This window comes from Mixophyes fleayi, chromosome 1 (genome assembly GCF_038048845.1).
Source record: "Mixophyes fleayi isolate aMixFle1 chromosome 1, aMixFle1.hap1, whole genome shotgun sequence".
Taxonomy (NCBI): Eukaryota; Metazoa; Chordata; class Amphibia; order Anura; family Limnodynastidae; genus Mixophyes; species Mixophyes fleayi.
The window spans coordinates 290084379-290097425 of NC_134402.1; the positions used below are offsets into that span (position 1 = coordinate 290084379).

General features: G+C 39.3%; 1 protein-coding gene across 1 annotated transcript in view; it reads right to left on the bottom strand.

The window, feature by feature from the left end:
• Positions 1–13047, bottom strand: part of LOC142155399 (guanine nucleotide-binding protein G(q) subunit alpha) — a 102618-nt gene that overhangs the window by 87890 nt on the left and 1681 nt on the right. The gene's annotated exons all lie outside the window — the stretch shown is intronic.

A 13047-nucleotide genomic window follows, 5' to 3' on the forward strand; every position in this document is an offset into this window, starting at 1 on the left:
ATATATATATATATATATATATATATCTTTAATATAAAAGCCTAGCGGCGTGTGTTAGTCTGTGTGTGGAAAAAAAACAAGCTGCAGCGCCACCTGCTGGGCGGAGTTATACACTGACCTACTAAATTCTTAGCATTATTTAATATATAAAAGTAAAAGCCTAGCGGCGTGTGTTAGTGTGTGTGGAAAAAACTATTTTCTCAGAAAGGACTCATCCAATTGACCTGAAATTTGGTATACTGACATTATTTGACAAAAAAATTAGAATAGTGAAGTCAGTTAACTTCCATCACCCCCCCTTCCCCCCCGTGGGAGGGGTAGTAAAGGCTAAATTTACGAGTTGAGGGTTCAAACTCATTTTCGTGAGGTAATTTTACCTCATAAACACACATTAAAAAGGGCGCTTGCGTCGGGAAGTAATGCTCTTCCCCTGAGGAGGCCTGGGCTAGGTCCAAATGCATGACAAGAACCTTTTTAAGACCTTAATTTGACTAAAATGCATAAGCATCATGCACGGGTTAACTTGTGTGTGTGTGTGTGTGTGTGTGTGTGTGTGTATATAGAATATATATATATATATATATATATATATATATATATATATATATATATATATATATATATATATATATATATATATATACATATACATACATACACACACACACACACACACAAGTTAACCCGTGCATGATACTCATGCATTCTAGTCAAATCAAGCTACTTAAGGTGTTAAAAAGGTTCTTGTCATGCATTTGGGCCATAGCCCAGGCCTCCTCAGGGGAAGAGCGTTACTTCCCGACGTAAGCGCCCTTTTTTAACGTGGTTTTGTCCACATGTCACCACCTCATCATTCTTCTCCATCGCCTCATCCTTCATTTTCATCGCCACATCTATCCAGATACAGGGATCTCTCTCAGCGGTCCTGAGTATCACACTCCTCTCACTCTGTTACCCCCGGCAACCACCAACCACTCCCCACTGTCACCCCCGGCAACCACCAACCACTCCCCCAACTGTCACTTCTCCTTCAAGAAATATATATATATATATATATTTTTTTTTTAAATCTTTATAAACACTTTTAACAATTAACAAATTAAAAACATCTTTGTATACCAAATTTCAGCCCTTTCTGAATTTTTTTTTCCACACACACTAAGAATTTAGTAGGTCAGTGTATAACTCCGCCCAGCAGGTGGCGCTGCAGCTTGGTTTTATTTTTTCCACACACACACACACAGACAGACTAACACACGCCACTAAGCATTTATATTATAGATATATATATATATATATATATATATATATATATATATATATCCTTCACTTCAATCCTGGAAAAAGTACATTTTGAAAGCTTCCACAATGGAAAAAAACATAAAGACCAGCCCAATAGCCCAATAGTAGGGCTATGGTTCATTCAAAAACAGAAATAGTCCAAAAGCACTCTCGTGTCTGTTGCTGGTCCCAGGTAAGGTGGACATCACTGATGAGATTCATCTGCAGTCTCAAAAAAATATTACAGCAACAACTGGATATTTTCTATCTAAAACCAAGACCTATAAGATTGTTATTTTACAATGACCAATTCATCCATCCACTTTGGCCTTTATGGACCTTTGTCAGAGTGTGTTTGTTGACTGTTGCCATAACAAGCTGATAGTGTCTTTCAGTTTTCCGGTTTCCAATGTACATGTTTGATTGTTCTTACATGAGTGATAATGTCATAATGCAATGTGGAGATTACATAAATATAGTATAAATGTACATGTCGTAATATGATACATTGTAGAGGTGTGTTTATAGTTGATGGGTTATGTGTAAATGTCACACTAAAAGACACTAAGTTTTCAATAGGATTTTTGGGGTATACAGGCTTATTTGTAGAGACAGTTCATTAAGACCTGTTGCCTGCTACCATTCTCAGTAAAGTTACATATGCATGGTCTGGCAGATTTCAGGTCTATTTTTGTTACTCGCTGTGGACACCCTTTGCTTCACTTATGTTGGATTGACAGACCCAATCTCCATAATGCTCACAACATATCCCTATATACTCCACTGTCCCACACACCTACGTGCTCCCTAAACATGGGGGTTAAAGCCATTGGCTCCGATGAACCTATACCCACTAACTTTTGGTCAGGTGCATTTGCATTGCAGCTTTTCTGACACTGCCTGCTCCATTTAACAAAAACAACACTGAAATGTATTTATTTAATTCTCCCAAGTACAGAGATACACTTTTAATAAGGTTATTAGGGAGTTAACAACAAACAATCCCAGTTTTCCCCTTATAATTTCCCTATTTGAAGGATGAAATCCCTAGTGAATCTCCTTCAACAATAAAGGAAGCACTCTGGTGCTTTCTAACTGTACAAACAGCATACAGTTTGAACGCCTTTGTCCATATCGCAGGGCCACAAACAGTTCTGGGCTCATTTGCGGCACTCAAAAGACAGTTGCTCAATTTCCCCTGCATAGCAAACCTTCTTGAAGACTTTTACAAAAAAACTCATCTGCAAACTGTCATAACCATGTGTGACATTTCTAAACAGAATTTTGTGTGAAGAGGTTAAACGCCTTAAACATCATTAGATTTTCTGGATTGCATGCAAGCTCAAAAAGAGACATTAACTACAGATCTTGCCCAAAATGGCAAGTCTGTACGAAAACGATAGCAAGTAGACATATTTACTTTCATTTTCTAATCTGCTAAATTGGCTCATTTTCTACTAAAAGACACAAACTGATTGATTGCTGAGTATTTAAAGCAGTTTTGTGCCTATGAGCAATGTTAGCACATAATTCTGAAAGTATTTACAAATAGGTGATCAGTTCTGAACCTGCTGTTAGGCAAACTGGGTGTGGGCACACATGAGATGGGGCATGGTTTTGGCATATTGGAAATTCAGGACATGAGCCACGCCCTGAGACAATGGCAGTATTATGATTTACATGGAATTTCAACTCCCATGATGCAACATTTAGCTCATAGTAACCATTGATGTCATTAAAGCCCAACAGTTAGATAATTGGGTAAAACAATACCTTGGAGAGAAATGTTCATTATGTATCCAGTGACCCCAAATTAACAATATGGGAAAACCGCAGCAGTCACTTTTAAATTGGGAACCACAGGGAATCTAAAAACGGATATAGGAATTTATTCACTTAAATTATGGGAAAACTTGGCTGCTTTCATCCCTCAGTTAGAGCTTGAAAAAGAAGTTGACAATTTTACATAAACGATACAGATTGCAATTTTTAGGAAAGGATTTTTAAAATATGGTCATCTATGAATGAAAATTTTAGGATTATCTGCTCACAGAACGAGATAGATTTCTATTACTTTTCAATGGTAGAGCAGCATTTTAACACCAACACATGTATTAAAAATCAAAAAAAAAAAAAATCATGGCATACCAGTTATTAAAGTGGCTAAATTGCAGAATTGGCCAGATAAATTGTACACACACACACACATTATATATATATATATATATATATATATATATACACACACACATACATACACACACACACAAGCCATCGCCCCTTTAAATTTTCACTGCAAAGTTGCCGTCGGCGACTTGCAGAAATCGAACATTTTTACACTTACCCCATAGAGTGTGATAGAGTCAGATATTAAAATATACATGGCCTAGTTATGATGGGCTCCAACGCCCAGCATTAAGACGACGCCCTAAAAACTCGCTATGCACTACTTACATGAGCCAAGTAGCTATGGAAGTTACATTTTGGCCTCAAAGTAGATTTAACCTTCATTTGAAAACTGGAGGACAGTAGTGGACGGTAAAAACAGATTAAATTGGCAAAAATTAGAGATCATAAATATCTATGGTAAACAGATAAAATGTTCATGGAAATTTAACACGAGAGTCAACAATTCCTACTTGTTTTGTTTATATATATGGGGTTCACTATCGGGTGAACACGGAGAGCTTTTGGGCCTTGTGCACATGATTCAATGACCAAAATGAACAAAAGTCTGTCAGAGAGCTTTTGGTGGACAAACGTGCTCAAAGTGGAATTATTTTAATACAAATATTGTCACATAGAAAACTAAAACAATCACGGCAAAGCACAGAGCACAAACTGAAAAAGCCAGTTCTCAATTTGCCCGTATTACTTCTATAACCAATACGTTAATACTTTTGGTCCCCTTTGTATTTGTGTCCCATACATCTCTCATACACTCCCAACCCTCTCTTACATATCTCAGTCTGCCAGCATCCAAAGCCCTTCCAATACATCCTTAGTGCATAAACCAAACATAGGCAGTATATTCTATGCCAACGGCCTGCAATTAAGCATGCAATAAAGCCCAGTGTTCATCCAGCCTGTGCAGTGGATCACTGCAATTTGGCCACAAACATATGTGGTTGGATTGGAAAGTTGTATTGCAATATGGCGGAGCAGTAGGACTGGCTTATTTGTGGCCAGCTAAAGTTTATGCATTGGAATACTTTATATATTATCTGCAAAATAGGTAGTACAGGGTTACTATAGTAAACTGGAACACTATGGAGGGGCAGGGTATTACAAATTGTAGGGAGTGGCAGTGAATAAAAATAGCATTACTCCCCGTCATCCCTAATATGGTCAATCTAGGTATAGGTGTTCACAACTATAAAATGTAAGGGATCTAACGTAGGGTAATTTTACTTCTTATTATTGTTTATTTATATAGCTCCAATTAAACAGTGCTGTACAGATATGTTGTAATATTTTGTGATTACTCCCTGTTTTGGACTGTGGGAGGAAACCAAAGCAAACACGGGGAGAACTTACAAGCTCCACACAAATAGGGCCTTGATTGGAATGAAATTCATGACACCAGTGCTGTGCGGAAGCAATGCTAGAAGACTCTTCTCAGGTTAAAATGTTTCTTTTTTAATTGATCAAATGACATGAGTTACCTGAGGAATTCCTGCCCAGTCGGGCTCACAGAAATTGGATAGGGTTTCTATATATTTGTTTTATGAGAAGGGAAGTCAGCCCTGAAATCTCCACCCCAAGTTTCCTTACCAGCATTGTTATAGAACCAGGGCCTGATCAACCACTAGGCTGACCAGGCTGCAGCCTGGGGCGCTGAGTCCTGGGGGGCGCAGCGCGGCACACTAGCAAGCTGTTTTTTTTGGGGTGTTTTTTGTTTTTTTTATTCAAATGCCGGCGATCGGCTTCTTTCTCCTCTGATGGGGCCGCCCCTGTCCACAAGGGGGCGGTCCCGCATGTTCCTATACCCAATCACGCAGCTAACAGCATCTAATGCTGTTAGCTGCTGCTGTTAGTCAGTGTATTGATTAGTGTGGTCACGTGAGATCTCACATCTCACGTGACCACATTAATCACAGAGAGCGCGCCCGCAGTGACAGTGCTGCTAACAGCGTCGGATGCTGTTAGCTGCGTGTGAAGATGACAGAAGCGCCGGCTGGTGAGAGGAGGAACAGAAGACAGCAAGGTAAGTGCAGCTTGTTAAATATCAGGGGGGACGGGGGACACATCAGATGTGGAGGGGGGGGGGGGGGGGGGGGAGATGACTGGGGGGACTAATGAACTGGCTAATGTGGCTAACGAGGGGGGTCTCATAAATAGGATATGGGGGGATTAATGAACTGGCTAGTATGGATTGGATAGGGGGGATTAATGGAGTGAAAATGGGGAGGTAATGAACTGGTTAGAGGGGAGCTTATGAATTGGATGGGGGGATTAATGGAATGGCTAGGGGGGATTAATGAAGTGCAAATGGGGATTAATGAACTGGCTAGAGGGGGTGCTTATGAATTGGATAGGGGGGTGCTTATGAATTGGATGGAGCGGGTTAATGAAATGGCTAGGGGAGGGGATTAATGAAGTAAAAATGGGTAGGTAATGAACTAGCTACAGGGGGACTTATGAATTGAACAGGGGGGGCTTATGAATTGGATGGAGCGGGATAATGGAATGGCTAGGGGAGGGGATTAATGAAGTGAAAATGGGGAGGTAATGAACTGGCTACAAGGTGGGGTTAATGAATTGGATAGGGGGGTCATACACTGTCTGTTGCGGGTCGATAGGGGGGGATGAATTAGCTGGTGGCGGAGGTGATGAAATAGCTTGTGGGGGAAGGATCTCTGTATTGTGTGGCGGTGATGTGGATGCTGACTGTGATTTCAGCGGTCACTAGAATACTAAATACTAGATAGACAGGGCTGGTAAATGTTACTATATGAGTGTAAATAAATTTCATATATTTTATTGTCTATGTCTGTACTAGGGGGTTGTTTTGTATCATTCAGGGTTTGTTAAAATTTGGCACTATAATCTCCCAAGTTTTCAGAATCCAGGCAACGGACAACGCTCCAAGAACAAGCAAAAGAGAACACCAGGTAGTCTACGCTGCAAGATCAGGTAAGAGAGGAAGTGCATAATGAAGTGTGTTTTATGTATTAATTAATGTTTTACAATTTTGTTTACACACACATACACATATATATATATATATATATTTTATTTTTTATTTACCCACACATTGGTGCGGGGGGGGGGGGGGGGCGGTAATCAGTGTAGTAGCCTAGGGTGGCTGTGACCCTTAATCAGGCCCTGTATAGAACCCACCCCCCCTCCCCTTTGTACCAATGTCAAACTACTGTTTCTGAACATGGTACAGCCAGCGTACCTGTAAATTAGAGTGGGAGAATTAAAATTGACAACCAGGAGTAGAAAGACATCTTTGATAAAACAGACCCCAGATATTGCAAGTCTGACTGATATTTTTACTTCATCATCATTTATTTATATAGCGCCAACATATTATGTAGCACTTCACAATTGGGGACAAACATAGTAAACTAATAAACAAACTGGGTAAAACAGACAAAGAGGTGAGAAGGCCCTGCTCGCAAGCTTACAATCTATTGGACAATGGGAGTTTGACACATTATTATTATTATCGTTTATTTGTTAGGCGCCACAAGGTTTCCGCAGCGCCGTACATGGTACAAACAGTAGACTATACAGGGTAAAACAGTACAGGACAATAAACACAAAGTACCAGTACTTCAGAAACTCCAGGCAGGCAGATACAGTAGAGACGGAGCAGAAGAACAGGTATGGAGACAGGAGGGAAGAGGGCCCTGCTCATTCGAGCTTACATCCTAAGGGAGGGTAAACAAAGTCAGGCACAAAAGGGAGCCAGTGAAGCAACGGGGAGAGAGAAAGGGGGCAGGGGAGAACCAGAAGAGGTGAGAGGTTAAGTGGATGGTTGGGAAGAGGTGATCAGAGTGGAGGAGAGGCGGCGATCATTGGCCGAGCGCAGGGAGCGGGCTGGAGTGTGAATGGAGAGGAGGTTAGAGATGTAAGGGGCAGTAGACAGAGAGAGCCTTGTAAGTTAACACATGAGGTTAAGTCTACATTTGCAGTCAGCCCAGCCAGACTGCAAAGGTAAAAGTGACTCATAAGCTAAATGATCCTGTCACACAACAATGTTGGTGAAGGTGTAGTTCTATAACAGGTGCTAATAGGGTAATGTAGTGAGGTTAATAGGGTGGTTGAGGAATATTATAAGCTTGTCTGAAGAGGTGGGTTTTCATAGAACGCTTGAAAGCTTGTAGACTAGAGGAGAGTCTTATTGTTAATAAAACGAATTGGAGACTATATAGGAAAAGCCTGAAACGGTCAGTAACAATACAATAGAATAGACGATGAATACTTCGGAACGCTTTATCTCGATTGTGTTAAAGACAAGCACCTATGTCCAGATTGTCCCGAATACGGTGGGCGAGTAGCATATTTCAATAACTGCCCTTACTACAATTTGTAAAACACGTCCCCTCCAATGATGACATTTTGCAGATGACGTATTACATTGACCCAATGCATGTCAGACCCATTTACATGCATGTTACTAGTGTTAAAAATGTCAGCGGGTATGGCCTTCCTCTTCCGCACCACATGGATTGCCATGTTACATTGCATGTAATATACAGACCTGGAGCCATATGAATTTACTTGTGTCTGCAAACCAATCTCTGAAGGAGTGTGATTACAGATCCCAAGACAACATAAACCAGGAGAATGAGTTGTTGTGCTTTTGCTTGATATCTAGACAGCCCAAATGGTGGTGGAAAGATGTTTTAGCAATATTTTTTCAGTGAAGTCAGAGGTACTTAAACCTTCAGCAGCTGTCTCCATTGTTGACACTCACTTATCCAAGGCTATATAGTATAGTCTTTACCCTCTGCAGATAGTGGCCAGCCAATGTTTTACCCTCCCCCCTCCCTCCAGTCTGACACGGATGCAGGCTAGTTACCATATTCACTGAGAGGTTGTAGGCAACTTAGATTATTTGGAGAAAAACTACTGTTCTGAAAACAAGTCATTACAGGGCCAGTCATGTTGGCAATCTGGGTGCCCTACGTTACCAGTACTATGTGTTCCCAAGGGGAAAGCTGGGAAAATAGGGGAAAGGAAAAACCGCTCCGCACTAGACAACAACCAACCTCACTACTTAGTTAACTTAACTTTGTGAGGGGGTGCTAAGGTCATATATATTACATATGGGTTTGAAAGAAAAAAGGATCTTGACCTAAATAGCACTCCACACCTGGAGTGCTATTTAGGTAAAGATCCTTTTTTCTTACAAACCCATATGTTACCAGTACTATGTCAACCTCAGTCTCTCCTATGCCAACTTAGCGCTTGTTGTTCATTATGGCAGTGTGGTTGACAGACACTATAGAAAGTCTCCTTCTTGACCACACTTCCAGCACTGTAGACCTTAGCTTCCATTTTTTGGTGCCAAAACATTTCACAATCTTATTTCCCCCTTGTTTTAGCTGCAACAGCTCCTTTTGCATGGCATATATCTAATTCTTCACCGAGCTCTCCAATAATTCCAGTTTTGTAGACTTTTGTTCTTCCATTGAAGCCAACACGGCAGCCTGCTGGGTGACTCCAAATGGATTAAAGTGGTCACAGGCAATGGTCTCCTTCTGTATCTGGCCGACACCCAGGAAGGTGTCAGAGAACCACTCTCTCTTGAAATAGTGAGTCTCAGTCAACATTTTTATATTGTAGGACTCTTTCTTTTGACCGGAGACTTAGTTCTTGCAGAGCAATGATATTCGGAGAGAGGTCTCCACCTTTTTTTGGAACCTGAAGATTTCAATTTCTTAACACTGTAGATGAGGTGTCCCATTAAATGTTCTCCAGGATCTTGAGAATTTTTATCGATAGTTAACTGGTCTTTAGCTGGCTTCAATACAGTCTTCCTAGTATCACCCACTAGTGTATTCAGAACCAGCTCCAGATCAAAGGTTTATGTATCCCTGACTTAAGTCTCCACTCAATTCATCAGCTCTATTAATGGTTTTTGGCACTTCCTTACTGCCTCCGAGAACTAGATCGTTGTCTCTTATTATTTATTTATCCTTTCCCTTTACAATCTCCAATTCTAACTCTCATTTTAAGTTTATTTATTACTTTGACTTAGCTTTAGCTCCTCCATTCTTCCTCCGCTCCCACATGTTACGGTAAGAAGCGCGCTTCACTTACATGCTGCCATGTGGTTCTAATGACCACTACCACACCAAGCCTACATCAGACCCATATTGCAAGGTTTTGTAGTTCTCCACAAATGTCCCACTATGATCGGCTCCATCGTCACTTCTACATTTTATACCACTTACACGATCATAATATCTAAGACACTCCAATGATTTTTGACAAGTAAAAAAATCTTGGTCAAAATGATAATTCAGAAATAAATTCAAAAGAGTTTGAAAATTAAGCACCCAGTAAAACTGAATAGAAATTTGATTGAAATTCATAAAACAAATGTGTACCTTTATACCTGGAGTGTGAACCCATATAAGCTAAGGGGACAGACAGATGTATTTTCATTAAAGCTATGCTCCTTCACAAAACCTTCCAGATATTGAGTAGAGCGCTCCCCAGACTAATGATACTAATGGAAAAAATAGATTTTTCTTAGCCTCAAACTGTCCGTTTGTAACTTCAACATTTTCTGAGCAGATACATTGAAGACGTGAAACAAATCCCATTTCTGGAATGATAAAACACATTTAAAAAGTATTAGCTAATATGAACATTAGGGTTTAAAGTTTCTTTAAAATTATCACACTATACTTTTGAACATTCCCTATAAAAACCAAGTTCTGGGTTGACAACCCCGGTCTTCCTAACCTGCACCCCTCGAATGACAAACAGAAGCTACAGGAGATTTCAACCCATCCAATTCTCTTCAATAGAACCTCTCTATTCAGCTGCATTGAAGGTAATGTGCCATATTGGGTCCTTGTGCACATTAAGCAGCAGCAAGATACAGCTCAGCAGCTTGTTCCAAGATTCAGGTGACAGGAAAGGTCCTAGGACAGCGAACCTAGCCCCTTGTTTGCTACATAGAGGAGAGATCACAATGAAGGGAAAGGAGGTTTTTAAAATTACACAACTACCATGGTGAGAAAAAACTGTACATTGTGTCTATCTATATATGTACAAGTACTTGTTAATGTACCTTTTGAGAATTTTGTAATTTTGTTAAAGATACGATGTTACTATTAATAAAACGTACTTAAAAAAAAAAATTACACAACTACTTTAAGCTCTGCATTTTTTCTAAAAAATAAGTGACAACCATTGTCCAAGTGCATAAAGCTAAATAAACTGAAAACAACCTTTCATTTAGAGTTCTAAAGTAACATATACAGAAGTAATGCCCAATATTGACAACAATTACTGCATAGTGTAAAATATATTGTACTTTACACAATAATCATGTACAATGTTAAAGAGGAAAAAAAAAAAGTAGTCGATTCAGAAAAAAAACATCACATCTGTGGGGCTCTAATTCATCATCCTTCACTCAAATGTTCCCAAGAGTTGAGCAGACCTTTACCCATGAAAGGACAGTACTGAACCTCTTCGTTTTGCAGCACAAGTTGTGTTTTAATTTCACTTTTTACTAACATGAAAGAAACCGCTAGTTTAGACGATGAAAACAAGAAAACATTAAAAATGTCACTCTCCTTGTATCTCATCATTAGAGGGATCCTGCCCAAAATACTTTAATTTTGTAAGGATCACTGCAAGTTGCTAATTGCACTGCCTGCCCAATAAGGCAACATTTTGCATTCTGCATTATGTGACTGGGTATGTATTGTCCAAATGAGCTGTAGCCAATAGGCAACCATTTACAGTGGTTTTGTCGGAAGTAGTTTCAAACAGAAAAATTATCCTTGAATTATTAACAGTGCAGAACTCCTGCACCTGAAATGGCATGAAAACCATTACTTCCAAAATACAATAACTGCATGTCTGAAAATGGCAAAGGCACTTCCAGGAGACAAACAAATAATATCCTTTTCAAAAATAGGCAAGTACAGAAATGTTTTATGTAAAGTAAAAGGATCATACTTTACAGTTTGCTTTGCATGAACTGTGAACAACTGGATATGTGGCCAATTTGACCATACAGGTGGATATGGCAGTTTGTACAAAGAGATTGCAATAGGTTAAAGGTCCCTGTCACCTAATTATCTCACACACAGAGAAGTCAGTGTGATCATCTAGCAAGGATATTTACCTCCCAGCCGGATAACATTTTATTCTGGTCCAACCATTGTTGGATCAGGCAAATTATGTGGGCACACACACACCTACCAGTTTATGGACAGTTTAGTCTAAAACAACCAAATTGCCAATCACAATTGCAGCATGTGTCTACAATTTATCCAGCATGGCTGTTGGCAACAGTTGCTTTAGGAATCCATTATAATTTGCCTTTATGTGAAGGCTCTGCAGATACACGAAGCAAAATGCTTGCCAATGCAGAAGGAGCCAAGTCCGCTATTACATATCAACTTCAAAATGCATAGTTTAAATACAAGCAGTTAGCGATCCTTGGGCTGGATACATTGTGGTTTCTTACCAGTCCCAGATCCTTGCCTTGATCCCTTATATCTTCATTTTCCCCAGAAGAAAACCCATGCTAGCCAATACAGGAAGCATTACAGACAATGCATACTTAAATCTGTCACCAAGAATCAGATGCTTATATGAGCAAGCGTACCGTGGTCGTTTTAGCAATGCAAAAACTACAAATTTCATTATTCTGCTTTTACAACCCCGGAAACAAGAATGCAATGTATCTAGATGTAGGTTTGAAGCAACTAGCTTTACTCAACATTAAGGCCATACAAGACAGGTATTTTCAGAGCATGCTCAGTCCCATTTTTAAATTCATTGTTGCTTAACGTTGGTTACTTAAAAATAAATAAATTGTAGAACAATATTTAGAGACACATTTCAGTGAAACCAGCATTCCGCATACAAGACAATTATTATTCTCACAAAGCCTTTTCACAAAAAAATAAGATGAGCATTTTTGGGTTTGTGAATAAAAAATATTTATGATTTGTAGTCAAAAAGGCATGCTATATAAAGTGTTGCTTATCAGTTGTAACATTGGAGAATGGATCCCAAACAGATGTCGGTGTGCAAAAGGTGTGCTATATAACAATGAAATATTCACACAATATAGACAGTAATATGCACATTGCATTATGATTGGGATTGCAGAGCACACTTTCTGTATACACTAAGCACAGAAAACCCAATTAAACCTTTGCTGAAAGGGACATACAATTTACCATGACGCTTTGTGCTAACTGTTATTTGTGCAGGGAGAGGTCTTCTAGATCAATTCAAATGTACTGACATTAAGAATACACTGCCAATAGCATATATGTATCCATACATGGGCTTTTCTTTTTAGACATGAAAGACTGACAGAACCGGCAAGAGATTACTTTTTTTTTTTTTTTAAACCTAATCAATCGTTGACATAAATTCATAATTTCATAAATCCATTGCAAGCATACATGTTTCTTGTGCATATAATATAATTCTATATACATGCTGCGTACATGTAAAATGCCAGCTAAATGATGTACATATGAACAGTACACATAATAGAGCAATAATTATCCAATGTGCTGGAAATATTTTATGAATAAGGCC